Genomic DNA, 16,334 nt, shown 5'->3' with positions numbered 1-16,334 from the left:
CGTCTTCTTGCTCAGTGATGTGACCATCATAGTCACTGCTCTTTGTTCACTGGGAGCCTGTTCTGTACAAATTACTGAATGTATATTAACACTGTCCTAAAAATACCTCATTGAGATAAGGTGAGTTTTATTTTTATAATTCGCAATTTACCAATAAGAAAAAAAGTTGAAAGAGGTTAGGTAAGTTGTTCAAGGTCACACAGCTACTACATTGCAGAAAGAGAATTCAAAATCAGGTCTGTGGGACCCCAAAACCTGTATTCTTTCCACTACACCAAGCAGAACTCCGCATATTAGCTCTCTTCTCAAATATCCCACATCCTAGGTTTCTTCTTGCTCCATGCACAGTGGTCAAAGATTTTTTCATTTATAGAAAAAACATATCCTGTAAATGGGAGTCCAAGTGATGGACCCATCAAGCAATAACAGCCTCATGTTTTGAGGGTCATCATGCAGGTGTGAGCTCAGTTGTTGGAGAAGTTGAGTGATTGAGATCTATGAGAACAGACCAAGAGCCCAGGGTCATATTATACAATGTTCTGAGTGAAGCAGGAGCTTGGAGATGTGTGATGTTTGCCTCCAAGGCGACTTAGACTACTGGTTCTCAACTAGTGGCACTTCTGCCTCTCAAGACACATTTGGAAATATCTGGAGACATTTTTGGTTGTCACAACTGGGTTTGAGGGCTAGTGACATTTAGTGGGTAGAAGCCAGGGAGGCTGCTAAACATCCCACAGTGCACAGAACGGCCTGTGCCCACACAAGAAATAATTATCCAGCCCAAAGGCCAATAGCGTGAAGTCAAGAAGAAAGCTTTTAGAGTCCTGCTCTGAGGCAACTCCCAATCCTCCCCTGTGGATGGTGCTGTGGATATTGAAAGGACCCTTGAAATCTTCCTGCTTTGGGTGATGTCGTTCTTTGGTTTGGAGTCTATGTAATGAAGGCTAGGGCTATGTCTGGCACCTGTGCAGCCTAGAGAACAGGGTCTGGGAGGGTCTCTTATAGGACCACTCCTGGGATTTGAGGACCATGCCTATATCTTATATTCCTCAGTGGGGTTCCACAAAAACATGTGAACTTGTGCTTTAAGGCCCTCTTCTGTCATCTATCACTCCCAATCTCCCCACCCCCTTTTTCTTTCTCCATGCCCCTCTACTTATCTCTATCCTATGCTCATCAGCCTGTTTAAAGCTTTCTCTGGTCCACTCTTCTGCCTTTGTCTTCTGCACACATCCTTCTCAGCATGCACCAGCCCACAGCCATCGTCTCCTTTCAGCGTCAGTCCAGGCTTCACCTCATTTTGAAAGATATGCAGCAATAAAGGGACCTTCCTTCATCAAAGAACTTCTCAAGTTCCTCAACATTCCCTGTAATAACCACCTCATCTGTGCAATGTTGGAGTCTGGGACTGGGTTGGGTCTAGTGCCAGAACCAACCAGTGCTTTAACCAGATTTATTGGAAGGATTTCCTGAAAATGCTTCCCTCATGTAAAGCCAGACATGTTCTTAGTTTTCTCACTTCACTAGGACTCACTCCAGAGTCCATAACATAGCAGAGGAGGCCACCATTGCTGTTGATGTTAGTGGAAGATAATACACTATAAGCCAAAAATCATTACAAGCATATTTTCCCCTAAGATATAGTCATCAAATGCATTCTGACTTCTTTTTAGAGAAAACACCAAATGCAGATGACAGTGGTGCTGAATGAGGCTCTGGAGGCCCCAGGGGCCCTGGAATGGGAGGTCATGGTGACTCCTGTGGAGGCTTTGGCAGCACGGTCTGGGAATGAGGTCATAGCTATGTTTGTGGCCAGGGCCAAGGCTACAGAGCTAACTGAGACAAGGCTGAGGTCAAGGAGTGGCTCCTTGTCACCAAGCTGGACCACCTGGTAAAGGACATGAATATCAAGTCCCTGGAGGAGATCTGTCTCTTCTCTCTGCCTGAAAAGTCTGAGATCATTCACTTTTTCCCAAGGACATCCCTCAAGGATGAGGTCTTGAAAATTATTCCCATGCAAAAGCAGACCCAGGCTTGTCAGCAGACCAGGTTTAAAACCTTTTTGCCATCGGGGACTACAATGGCCATGGTGGCCTAGATGTTAAGTGCTCCAAGGAGGATGGCCACCAACATCTGCAGAGCCATGATCCTGGCTAAGCTCTCCATTGACTCTGTGTTGGGGCTACTGGGGAACAAGATTGGCAAGCCACTAACCATGTCCTGCAAGGTGGCGGGACACTGGAGTTCTGAGTTTGTGTGCCTCCTCCCTGCCCCTAGAGGCACTAGCACCTTCTGACCCCTGTGCCCAAGAAGTTGCTGCTGATGGCTCGTATTGATGATGGCTACACCTCGACCAGGGGCTGCACGGCCACCCTGAGCAACTTCACCAAGGCCACCATCGATGCCATGTCTAAGACCTACAGCTATGTCACCCTTGACCTCAGAAAGAGACTGTGTTCACCAAGTCCCCCTCTCAGGAATTCAGAGACCATCTGGTAAAGACCCATGCCAGAGGACCCAGAGCCCTGCAGAGCACCCAGGCCCCATGGGCCACCACATAGCGTTTTTATACAAGAAAAATAAAGTGAATTAATTAGGACTGGAAAAAATGCATTCTGAGTAAATGGAACTCTTTGCCCTTGAAGATGCATGGAGAAACTGTGCCCTTGGTTTGGTGATTGCTAGAAGAGAGTTTATCCTGTGAATGATATGACTTTATATCAAAAAATAAACTAGGACTTCAAGATCCCAGCGAACAGAGTCTTAAATAATGTGTTGAGATGCTAACTTAAAAGATATCGGAAGCCTATGCAAACTTGGAGTAAGAAATTATATATCTCTTTCTCTTCCTCATAAAACATACCCCACAAAGGAATATTTCACCTGTCATCTGAAAACATCTCTCTTCTTGCCTCTGAATCATAAATAACAGTAGCGAAGGTGAAAAATTAAGTTGGAATCTGCATTGTCTGAGATGTGTTTCAGAGGACAATTACTTTCTATAGCAGTTTTCAGACCAAAACGGTATCATGTTTTCTCATGAATTAGGTCAAGGAGGCTTGTGTCACAACTCGAATAATGTTCTAAGACAAGTTTGTTCCTTTCTACATACAGCTCAGTAAGCTGATCATCTCAAACCTTTTGAAATACCTGGAGCAGATAAAAACTTGACACATCAAGGACAGTCAGCTTCTCAGATAAAAGGGATAGAAGCACATCTTTCCATGGTACGTGGCTTTCAGAATCACATAGTACTACACAGGTGTCCTCTCCACTCACTTTACAACCCTCTGTGAGCTGGCTGGAGCGAGCCAGTTAATCCACCAGTGTATGACAGAAGGCGAGACCATATGGGAAAGGCTTCACCCCTGTGAAGATGAAATGTGCTTTAAGAAAGGGAATATAATGAAATGAGACTCAATTAACATTGATTAAACCCCTTCTGTGTGTCAGACTCAGACTACACTTAAGGATCCCACTATAACAGAGGGGCGTCACGTTAAGGTAATAGTCACCATTCAGTTTAATAAGGTCTAAAAAGCTATAAACTGAGTTAAACTGAGTTACAACAGAGCAGAAACTGAGAGTCTCTGGTGAGGGATTGGGATGGTTCAACAAGAAGCAGGGTTCATCTCTGAAGTAGGGCTTTGAAGGCTAAACAGGAGTTCTATAGGCAAACAAGGTACAAGAGAAAATCAGGGAAGAGGAGAATACGTATGCACCCATACAACATAGAGTATTTGTAGGAAGGGTCACAGAAGAGTCTTGGCTAATATTAAAAAGTTCCCAAGTGTGTGAGTCCAGGAAACATGAGGGGTCAGGTGAATAAACTGATTGAGCCAGGAGAAGGGGATCTGCAAGAAGAAAGAAGAAAGTTTTGTAACTGTATCTAGGTGCCCCAGTAGAAAGCCCGTGTATATAGGAAGTGGCATCTGGACCAAGGCTGGGCCCAGTGGTGTGAGTCTGAGCTCTGTGAACAGAAAGTGCTACAGAAATAGGCTGCCAGGAACAGAATACAGGTAGGGATTTTTGAGACTTGGTACATAAGCATCATAAATGATACCACAGACAGCAAGTAAAGGAGACAAATCAGTGCAAAACCTTTGGCATGATGATAAATTTAGTTCATTATGGGAAGATAAATAGAAGGGCACTAGCAGAAACTGAGATGCTTCTCAGGAGACAGAAGATGCCCAGTGGACATGGAGATGCCCAGCAGGTACCTCACAGGAAACAGTAGACGCTGGACCAACATGCAGTGCCCAGAGGACACTGGCAAAAGAGCAGAAACAGCCTAGTGCAAGCACGCCTCCTTGGCAACCCATTGAGGTCCCATAAGGGGATAAGACCTTTAGGGGCTATGCAGATCCTTCATGCAAGACTATGAACATGACCCTGTGGCAGCAGAGTTTATGCTAGTAATGGGATCCCATTGAACCAACAGGCTGGTGAGGTCTGGGGCAACGGGAATTATGTATTTTTTGAAGAGTGAAATGGAGACATTAACTTGGTTCTCAGCTGGCACGAAAACTGATGTCGGGGCTGCAAAGATGGAAATTCATGTTACATAGAAGCAAAGCACTTGGTCAAAATCTTTCATATGGTGTGCTGGGAGGCAGGATACATGCTAACTCATTACATAGCTCTAAGAGAAGAGGTTGAAAAACAGAGTGTTAGTAGTATGTGTTGATTGATTTGAAAAGAATTGGCTGATTTGCAACCAGAAATGAAAGAGGATATAGAGAGAGCAAATAAGTGAGGCTTTGCACGGTTGAAAAGTTGACTGCTTCAAGAACCCAAACATTAAGAAATGGGAATTTAAAAATTATAAACAGTTCTGAGTCGCAACATTTAAACCTTTTTCAGTTGATTAAAGTGACTCAGTGCAAGGAGCACATTAAGATTATACCTGTCTCACCCATAGTTTAGGTATCCTTAGACTGAAACAGACAGAGGCAAGAGGACAGGAAGCAATGAAGTAAATCACAAGTGTTATGTCAAGTAATCCTTGAGTGTACTTACAGGCCTGGAATTGACTGTAAGATAGATCAGAAAACTACTAAATTTTTGGAGAAACTTTATTGACGAAGAAAAATATTGGATTGTTTCCAGTGGTACAGTAATCTTTGGGTCCCCTTGTTTGCACAAAGAGGAATAAGGATTTGAAAGTGGCCACCCCCAAGAAGGATGTACTCTTCAATACTTCTTTTGGATGTCACCAAGGAAGACATGTAAAAAGAAAAAAAAAATTCCCAGCAGGCCAAGCCAGGGAGAACAATGGCTATAACAACTGTCTCCAAAGAACAGCATCATGGTCTAAACAAGGAAATCCTCTCTGCATCAGGGTAGAGGGCCTTCAAAAAGCTTGCAGTTCCACAACTGCCAGGGACCAGCAACTGTGTTATGTCTTATATGCTTCTTTCTTGAGGTTAACCTGCCTCTCCTCCACCACTGCATATTCAGTGTATGGGGTGAAGAGCACAACCTGTCTTTCTTTTTTGGAGGGGCCACATCCAAACTTGATGGAGATGACAACACATCACCTAAATCGTGGCCTTTGTGTTAGATAAGGTTTCTAGATAGAACTTTGAGTCTGCCCCCTCAGGGAAGCAGACGAATGTGTGCTTGTGTTTGGCAATAAGGGAGGGAGCACATGGCTATTTAGTGACAATGGGAGCAGACTGTGGCAGGGACATCTTTCTGATTATCAAATAATTATGGGTGGAATTTTAGCTAGGTTAAGTTTCCTAGCCAAGGAATAGATTTCTCTAGCCCCCTGGCATCTAAGTGAGATCACATAGCTATTTCAGGCCTGTGGAATGTGAACAGAAATTATATGTGTTTCTTCCAGTCTGTGGTTAAGTATTCAGTGTACCTTTGTTTCCCACATTCTTTTTCTCTTCTAAGATCACCTTGGAGGTCACATACTAGCACCTCAGGACAGAAAGTGCCCAGATCCCTGAATAACCAATGCAAGGACAGCCACTTAGAAAAGACAACTGATCAGGAATAGCTATATTGGACTTTGTGTAAAAGAGAAATTCATTCCATTGTATTGAGTCATTGGTGATATTTCGTTTTTGTTGTTACAGCAGCTAGTGTTAATTAGTCTGACTAATACAACCACAATATTCAAATAAATAGAGGTAAGAAATATCAAATTGTGGTTAGAGAACTAAAATAGTTTGATATTATTAAAACATAAGATGAACAAGGAGAAGTGGTAGGAGGTAAGGAGGTAGACAAAAAGAAGAGTGTTTTTCAACATATGACCCATGAACTGCCTATATTATAATCACTTGGGAATCTCATTAAAAATGCAGTTTTGGGGCATTCGCCTAGCCTAGACCCACAGAATCAAAATCCCTTAGGAAGGGGCCCACAGAGACACAGTTTTAATAAGAACCCAGGTGATTCAAATGTGTACAATAGGTTGAAAACCACAGAATTGAATGTGAAGGACCTTGGGTATCATCTTAAGATTATTATTTTAAGATTATTTTATTTTACCATTCAAAAATTTTGTAACTGTGAGAGGTCATAATTCGGGAATAGATATGACCAGATCTCAACAAGGTTTATACCTTGGGGGTAAAGACTTTGTTTTTCTCACTGCTGCATCCTTAGTGCCTAACACAGTTTTCGGAATTTAGTAGGTACTTAATAAACACTTATTGAATAAATGAATCAAAGTTGAGTTTTAAAGTGATTGTTGCCAAGGAGATGTGGATAATGAATTGGAGGGGAAGATAATGGAAACTGAGTGACCTGTTAGAAGGCAATTAAAATTGTTCAGTTTTGAGATGATGTATCTCTAAGCCAAAGCAATGGAAGCAAGAACAAAAGACAGAGGATATATTTCAGAAGGATAAATTGGTGTTTATAAGTGACTGATTCAAGTAAATGGGTGAAGGAAAGGAAAGAATCTAGGAAGACTCTGATTTTTTTTCCTGTCTCAAGAAATGGATTATGGTGTTACAAAGATCCAGAACTCAAATCAGTTTTCAGGAGAAAATAAGTTCAATTTTGAATATGTTGAGTTTGAGATTCTGAAAAAAATATCTAAATATTGAGTATGTGGTTGGCTGTATGGTCAGAAACACATGAGAAAAATCTGGGGTATAGATCTAGATTTGGGAATCTGCCATTCATTCATTTATTTATTCATTCATTAAATATTTACTCTCTATTGTATTAAGGGATCAGGCATACAAAGATGCCTTCAAGATCTTTAGAGTGTCATGAAAGGACTAAACATAGTAAGTGTCCTGAAAAAGCACATGGAAGTCAGAAGAGGGTCACCCAATCCACTTGGGCGTGGTGTTAAGAGAAAGCTTCACCGTGGAGGCCTTAAAACACTGGAAGGCAGAATTTATGCAGGCAAAAGTAAGGAAATCGCCTTCTGGGCAGAAGCATCAGCATGGACAGAACTCAGTTTCTGCAGAGTCAGAGAGATAAAGCCAGATTGCAATGAGTTACAAAATGAATGGGAGATTAAGAAGTGGGGACAGTGAGTTTAGGACAACTTTCAAGAAATTTTCATAAGAAGTTATGAAGAAAAGAAATAGGTCTATAGCTCCAGGAGGCATTAAAGAGGTCCAAAAATTCTATTTAGAAAAGGATGCTTTCTTGCAGAGAAGGAAAATTGGATGTTATAGGTGAGAGAGGAGACAAGACTGACGAAGCAAAAGCAGAGGAGACAGGACAGGATGGGGTAAGTTCACTTGACAGAATAAGCTGTGGACAGGAAGTGAAAGGCCTCCTCACTGTCATGGTGGGAAGGAAGTGCAGAGATGGAGATAGGTCTATCGATGGGAGGGAGGGCAGCCTAGTGAAGCGGAAGATGCAGGATGCATGTGTGCCAAGCACCGTTAGGAGCTTTGGGGACGGAAGACTGCACAAGCCAGCATGGTATACTGTCTCTGGGTTAAATGAGAAGAGGGAGAAAAAAAAAGTAGAGAGAACTGTAATTTTTCAGGAGAAGGCCAAAAGCAACCAACACAACTTTGCCAGAAAATATGCAATATGCCCAAAAATATGCACCCACCAGGGGCAATGTTAGTTTTTATAAATATAACGTTTGTTCCAAAATTGTTAGAACCCTGTAGCATCTCGGTGGCCTGTGAGTTACCTATCTTTGCAACCCTGCACCTAGCTAAGTGCCTGGCCCATGACACATGCTCAAAAACGATTGGTGCATGATTCCTCGGCCCAGTCATTCCCTCTAGAATGGTCTGTCTCTACTCCTAACAGCCATAAACTTGATTTATAATGAACTAAAATCCTGATTAGAAACAAATTACCAACAATTAAAAGTAATAGTCAACCATTTCAGTAAAATAGCTCTCGTAAGAGCCCTGGACCAATGAAGAGGACCAAGATTACATTCAGAAAACCTTCACTTGGTTTCCTGGGAAGAGAAAATAGGCTAGAATTCATGACACCACCTCTGGTTGCTCAGAGTGCTTTGTAGGCCTCTTTATATTCATACAAGTTTCCTTTGGATTTAGACTAAGATTTAAATAATCTCCTAAAACAACATATGCTCAGCTCACAACTGTTACCAAATGTATGTTCAGAATGGAAAAGCTGGTAGCTCTGATTTATGCAAGATGGGAAAGAAGCATGCCTAGCTATCCCTTTCCCATTCTCATATTCCCTACAGATTCAATAAGAAAATAGTCATGGAAATTGTATAATTGTTTAGGTATGATTAGATATAACCTGGAAATGAAACAGTAGTGATTATTAGATCAGTGATGTCATTGTTACCACCATGTCCACCAGCACACCAATATCACCACCATCCTCTTCAGCAGCAGGAGCTTCATAAAGAATTTAAAGAGCATAAGGTGCCTCTCTGCACTGAGTTAGGTGCTGAAACAGTGATTCACACAGACCTTGCTCTTGGAAAGCATATCAAGGTCAAATGGAGGAAGAACTGGAGCTATAAAGTTGTGGCTACCTAAGCCGCCTTCCCTGACCGTTTGACTAAACCTATGCAAAATTCCAGCCAGAGGTTCTCAACACTCAGCACATACAATCACCTGGTAAACTTTAAAAATAGAATTAACCTGGGTCCTCCCAAAAGCATTATGTCATAATCGGGAAGGAGGATGTTTAAAGGGATCTAGAAATAAGGATTTTTAAAGCTCCGTGAGTTTTTGGTGGCATTTTTTTAAACCAGGATGCTGACATTGATACGGTCAAGATACAGAACAATTACATCACTACAAAGACGCATTGTATTGCCTTTTTATAAACTCACTTGTCTCCCTCCCATCCACCTCCTCATATCCAGGCCATTGCTAATCACCTATCTCTTCTCCATTTCTATAATTTTGTTATTGAGAATGTTAAATACATGGAATAACACCATGTATGAACTTTTTGAATTGGCTTTTTTTCAGTAATCATAATTCCCTTAGCTTCATCACAGTTGTTGCATTTACCAATAGTGTGTCCCTTTTCATTGCTGAGTGGTATTCCATGGTATGATTGTACCACAGTTGGTTTAACCATTCACTTGTTGAAGGACATCTGTGTTGTTTTCTGTTTTGGGATATTATGAAGAAAGTTGATATAAACATTTGTGAACAAGTTTTTGTGTGAACATAAGTTTTCAATGTTCTGTTATAAATGCCCGAGAGTACTAATGCTGGATTTTATGAGAGAGTACATTTAATGGTAATAAGAAACTGCCAAATTGATTCCTAGTGTGACTGTATCATTTTACATTCCCACCAGCAATGGACGTGATCCAATTTCTCTGCATTTGCACCAGCACTTGGTGCTGCCAATATATTTTATTTTAGTTGCTATAATAGATACATAGTGATATCTCATCATAGTTTAAATTTTAATTTACATTTCCCTGATGGTTAATGATGTTGAGTATTTGTAACGTGCTTTTTTGTCACCTGTGTATCATATTCAGTAAAATGTCATTCAAGATTTTTCCCATTTCTATCTGATTTTTTTTTTTAACATTGTGTTTTGAGAACTCTTTATACAGTCTAGATACTAGTACTTTGGCAGATACATGGTTTGCAAATATTTTCTCCCGGTTGGGAGCTTGTTTTGTTATTCCTTTTCTTTTAAAATCCTCTAACATGATCTTTTGCAAAGCAAAAGTTCTAAATTTTGTTGAGGTTCTATTTACCAGTTTTTTTCTCAGCCCACCACTGGGCCCTGTCAAGATCACCCCAGCAAGGGATGCAAAGTGCCACCACTTTCTTTCAGACACCTAGTGGAAGAGTAACTCCTTGTTCAGCTCAGCTGACACAGCTTGGTGGGGGAAATCTCAGTGTGCCATCTGCTTCCATGGGATGGGTGGGTGGGGCCGAAGATCAGCTTCCTGCTTAGCCTCACTGCATGGGTGCAGGGGAGTGGGGGAGAAGGTGGAGTAGGGTGAATATTGCCAGAAAAAGTTTTCTGTTGTTAGGCCACCTTTTCCCAGTCCCTTGGCTAGGAGCACATGCTTTTCTCGGGGCTTTGATTTTGTCCGTGCCTGTTGGCAGTTCCTGTCGAGGATACATAGGAGGCAAAAAGCCTACCCAGCGAACTCACCTCCTCGTCTTTTCTCTATTCTATGGCTCCCTGACCATCGCCATCTTCTTTCCACCTTTCAGAGATTTTTTTTGTTTTTTTGTTGCATTAGGTCCAGGGTATTTTAGTCATAAGGGGAAGGACATGAAAGGAATGGGCTACCCCATCTGAGCAGAACCCTTTGGGTGTTTTTAATGAGCTTCCAGGATGAAGAAACTTGGATTTAGGTCAAATAATTACTCTGGAGGGTATATGTCCCCACAGGCTTAGTTGGTTGTTTGAATGATATGATGAATTCTATAAATACTGATTAAATAAGTTTCAATTGATTGCTTGCCATGTGCCAGTTCCATTTCTAGATGCTGAGAATTCATCATGGAGGAAACACCAAGTCCTTTCCTTCGAGGAGCTTACATTCTAGTAACTCTGTCGGAGGTGTAGCGAAACCATCGGCACTACTGCCACACTCTGCTTTCAGCTATTTGGTGTCCCCCGCTGAAAACACTGGAATTGCCATCTAACTCATCTTCTCTTCACCTCCCTTGCTGCAGCTCTCTTCCTCATTAGAGTAAACGAATGACTACATCTGTCGCCTCAGCTGACTGCCTATCACTTCGAGGTAAAGTCTAGGGAGCCCTTAGCAAGACCTGAAAACACCTCCTGCCACATTTTCCAAAACTTGAGACTCTGGCATGATGTAAAGTTCCACATCCTTGCTTTTTCACATGCTGCCCTCTCTCACTGACTGCTGGGGAACCCCTTTGTTACTTTTCAGTAGCACCTTCTATACGGTCACAGCCCTTTCTGTGGTCATGGGGTAACGTAGAATGAAGCACAACGTGCTTTATAGGAACTTGGACTCTTATTATTCAGGAGCCAAGGCACTACAGAGAGAGACATTATCTGCCTAGTGGAAGCAAGCAGACACTTGATCCAAAGTCCACATTTTTAAGCATCTTATATAAGCACAAAAAATCATTTCCAGAGCCCCAGAATTACAGTCTTTTCCCATTTCCAACTGCCTTTCAACACAGCACCTTAAACATTTAAAATAGTGTGATGGGGTGGATAAAGCATTAGAAGAACAAAATAAATCACTTTATCACTGCAACCTTCATTCTTGATCTCACAGGAGACGTCTCCCATATTTTCCAAGAGTTCTAATCATCTTCCCCATCTGCCTGAAAAACATGTATGGACATGAGCTTTGAAGACATCGTGGCATTGGTCCACTTCCCTGCAGCAATAGCTGTAAGTCAGAAGATAAACCCTCTGATGACATGATCTAACATATAAAATAGAGTGGGGTTTCTTCATGGGAAAAATATGAAATCCATTAACTTTTCTATTAAACAGAGCCACCCAGGGTCACTCTCTTTGTCCTAGAATACTTTCCACCTTTCCCTAGGTCAGTACAGAAAACTTTCTGGAAACGCAGATTCCATGTCCCCATTCACACATATTGGATTGAGTAGCCTGCACTTATTCAAAAAATTATATTCTGTGGATAGAATAGAATAGAAAAGATGAGACTGCTTCACAAGTAGTATGGCTAAGAATTGTTTCCCGGAGACTTTTATTTCTGTGCCTGCACACACACACCACAGTAAAAAATATATTTCTTACTATTGATAGGGGTCAAAAAGTTTGAAAACACTGAGAAATATTGATATTAAAAATGTAGGGAGTAGGAATGTCTTAAATTCAGAGCAGCTAGGACTTCACATCCCCATAATAATGCATAGTGCCCAGAATATATCCTCTGCTCTAACTGGTGACATTCAATCCAAGAAATAACCCTTTCTTTGAAGTTCTCTCTGATCTCCTTCCCCAGAGTTCACCCTGACCTCTTCTGAGCTACTCTCTCTCTGCCTTTGATGCACTTGTTACTCTGACTATAATGTATTTACTTACATGTTTGTTTTTTTTCTAATAGACTGAAGTTAGAGACCAAGTTGTATTCATCTATACATCTAGTCCAATAACTGAAACATAGTAGATATTCACTCAGATCATTCAAAAATGAATAAGGCAAGAATCATCAATGGATGCTAAAACAAGTGGGTGAAAGTTTGATGATAAACAGGATATTTATATGGTATACTGTGGTTATATTAGAAAATGCCCTTGTTTTTAGGAAATACACACTTAAAATGTGTAACTCTTCTGTATATCCAAACTTATTCAAAATTAAAAATGAGTGAATTAATGAATTAAAGACAAAATTATAAGCAAATAGAGAGATTAATGATCTTAAGGTTACTTCATCATAAAGACAACTACATTGTATTTACATTATTCATGCTCAGTCTGCATAGGAATTGTAGGTTCCAGGACCACAAAGCAGGAATAAAGTCCAAACCTATTCTGTGCATAAACATTAAAAATAGGGGTCCTTGGCGATGCCTGTATACACCACCAGTTCATTACCTTTGACTGAACTGTTGAGTCACTGGGTGGTTATGAGCTGGTTGGTGACCAGGCCACCCAGTCAACGGGTCTAAATGGTCTTAATGGTCTCAATCACCACTGGCCATACAAAGCCACCAGCTACCTGTCATTCACCCACTTCACCCCTAGCCAGTCAGGTAGGTAGCATCATGCTAGCTCGATCCCTCTCAACTTTACCTCTGTAGAGCAGAAAATCCCCACCAGCAAGCTCATTTAGAAAGAATTTCTTTGCAAAGTTTCTATACGATTTTATGTGCATCTGTTTTACTGCTTCATCAAAATTGTGGGAGAGCAAAGGATGGTTTGGTGCTCTGAGCACATTATAAGAACATAAAACTGCCAGACTGAGGATTCTGATTCAAATGACCAGTTGGTTTGATTAAACCCTAATGGGTTCAGCCAATCTGATTTCTATTCAGCAATTTTACCAGGTGTTTGACCAATTTGCATAAATTGGCATAGTTTCAGCATCGTGCAAATCTAACTAACTATCCAATGCCAAAATATCCTCTTGTCCTAGGAGGACCACAAAGAGACCACATCAGGATGGTGGGAACAGAAGACTCTTTGGTAATTATATCCTCTTTGTGAAGCAAAGTAACTAGCACAACTGCTGGTTGGCTCAAATGCCCAGTGGGTAATGTGGAAAAGAAAAGGGAGAAGAGAAGGCAGTGGTATGTTTCTCAAGTTAAAGTTAGGAAAAGGATGCCTCTGATTAGATGGTGCCCCAAGCCCCTGTTTTCTGTTTCCCAGGGTCAAAACCTTCCTTCTCATCTATGAGACTCTTAACTCTCGAACTCTGTCTTACTTGCCACTGGACGCTCTGTGAACTTACATGTCCCAGGAGAATTCAGAGTCAAAAAGATCATTCATAACAAGTCCTGCAATAATAGTGTTATAGGATGATGCTGTTAAATGCAAATTTAAATTTTTCTCCTAAAACATGGTATTCCTGAAAATAAACACACATGTAGAGAAGAGACAAAGGGACACAGGTAAGGAAACCACACTAGGAATTAGGAAACTCCTAGGCTCCAATCCCCGCTGGGTCATGGTGAGCTGGATGACTTGAAGCTAACTCCATAATTTTTATCTTCTTATCTACAAAATGAGAGTTTGGATCTGATGGCCTTAAGATCACACAATTCTAAAACTCAGTGCTACTAGATAAACCACTCCCCTATGTATGAATAACCCCTACATGCCACGCTGACCATGTTCTCACACAGAGATGCTTCATGTTCAAAGTTATTCTTAAGCCCATTCTCATACCTAGACTTCAGACCCAGTCCTGTACGTACATGTGTATGTAGACAAATGATGAGATAGACAGATAATAGATTAGATAGATATATGATAGTGGGAGTAGATAGAATGATAGATAAGATATAATTGATGATGGATGAATGGATAGAAATATATAGATGATAGAATAGATAGATTAGATAGATAGATAGAGACAGATAGATGGAGATAGACCCTCACATTGAATGGGTCTCCATGTACAATGGTTTCCATCCTGTACCTGCTGCCACCCTGCCCAGATATCTATAATTCACCCTTCACCTTGGCTGACACCACCTTCCAAACTCTTCTCTGCCTGCAGTCTCTAAGAGTTCCAACTTATTCTAAGTCCACTAGCAGATTCATCTTCCTAAGATACACTTTTATCACATCATCCTTTTCTGTTGTTGCTGTTTTAACTACAAAAGTAACATACTCTCCTTTCAAATTTGTTTCTATCAATTCAAAAATATAAAAGGGAAAGAACCATAAAACAGATATAAGACATAGGATTTAAGAAAGAAACATAAGACATACAGATGATATACAGAGACAAATGACAGAGATAGGTAGATATACACATATATTTATTATACATACACACACATATTTATGTATGTGTTTTTAAGTGCCTAGTGGGACATTACCTCACTCATAAGAGGAATCACCCTTCATTAGTAAAAGAAGCCAATTTAAAAGCATTGCAAAGGTCACATTTACACAAAATACATAGGACATCACTGTAAATGGCAGGACCCAGAGACAGGCCACAGGACCAGCAAAAATATCCAGAATGGGAGGACAGGAAGCTTCAAGGAAGACATCCTCAAAGACATCTACATGCAGACCATACCTGCCTGTGCATATTAAATGAGAACTCAGACACGCAAGATGGTGCTAATGTGGATAAAATATGGATAAGGAGAGCCCAGATACAAGCTAAATGAATAAAATTGAGACATTGGAAAAATGAAACACAGCCTTTCTAGCTGAGTGGCCTACATCAATATCCAATTCAGAAAAGTTTGGAAAGGTGATGTGCAGACTACTAAACAGAGCAGAAACTCTGACTGATTGTAAAAGCCCGCTCTGTCCTACATACCCAAAGACGGATCAGGATGCAAAGCCCTACTGGGCGAGCCCCGGTGGTGCCATGGTCAGAGTGCAGGGCTGTGAGAAAAAAGGCCTGGGCCAGACTCGGGCATTACCTTCAGGCATGCTGCTTAACTTTCTATTTTGTTTTCCATGAAATCCAGACTCTTATCAGCTCTACTTTCCTCACCAAGTTGTTGAAGGACTAAACAAGAGAATGAATGTGAAAATCCTTTGGAAAAATACATCATCCGCTCTGTGTACAGATGTAAATGATCATTTTTGTTGAATCACTACAACCTGGTCAACCTATATCAATCAGGGAAGAATGCAGGATGTAGGCAATTTTCTCATGAGAGGAGTTTTAGCAGGAGGCACTTTATTTCAGTTACCAGAATCCCCTATGAGTGTTTGAGATCACCACTTTCAAGAATATAATCCATTCTCAATTCTCATCCCCTTCTGCTCTAATGGAGCAGTCTTCATACCAGTCGCGAATCTCTCTCATCCTGACTTCTAAAGGACAGTGAGCTCCTCCTCCCTGCAAAAACTCCATGGATCAAGTCCCCCAGGATTTCCCTGTAGATGCTCTCTGCCATTTTTGCCATGATCCTTCTGTCTTTCTGTTCTCTGGATGTCTCTGATATTCCCCTCACATCGAATGGGTCTCAATGTACAGTGATTTCCATTTCCATCTTGTTCCTGCCACCACCCTGGCCCAGATGTCTCTAGTTCCACCCTTCATCCTGGGCTGACACCACCTTCCAAACTCTTCTCTCGGCCTGCAGTCTTTAACATTTCCAACTCTAAGTCCAGTAGCCGATCCATCTTCCTAAGATACTGCTTTTATCACATCATCCCTTTCTGTTGTTGCCGTTTTAACTATAAAAGTAACACTCTCTCTTCATACATTTTTCCCCATCAATTCAAAAATATATAAAGAGAAAGAAACCCAAGAC

General features: G+C 41.1%; 1 pseudogene; it reads left to right on the top strand.

The window, feature by feature from the left end:
• Positions 1–1,651: 1,651 nt before the first annotated feature.
• LOC119543689 lies at positions 1,652–2,561 on the top strand (annotated as a pseudogene).
• The last annotated feature ends 13,773 nt before the right edge of the window (positions 2,562–16,334 follow it).

The sequence above is a fragment of the Choloepus didactylus genome, chromosome 9, assembly GCF_015220235.1.
Source record: "Choloepus didactylus isolate mChoDid1 chromosome 9, mChoDid1.pri, whole genome shotgun sequence".
NCBI lineage: Eukaryota > Metazoa > Chordata > Mammalia > Pilosa > Megalonychidae > Choloepus > Choloepus didactylus.
Note: the sequence above shows the minus strand (reverse complement) of the source record. Positions and strands in the feature narration are given on the sequence as shown.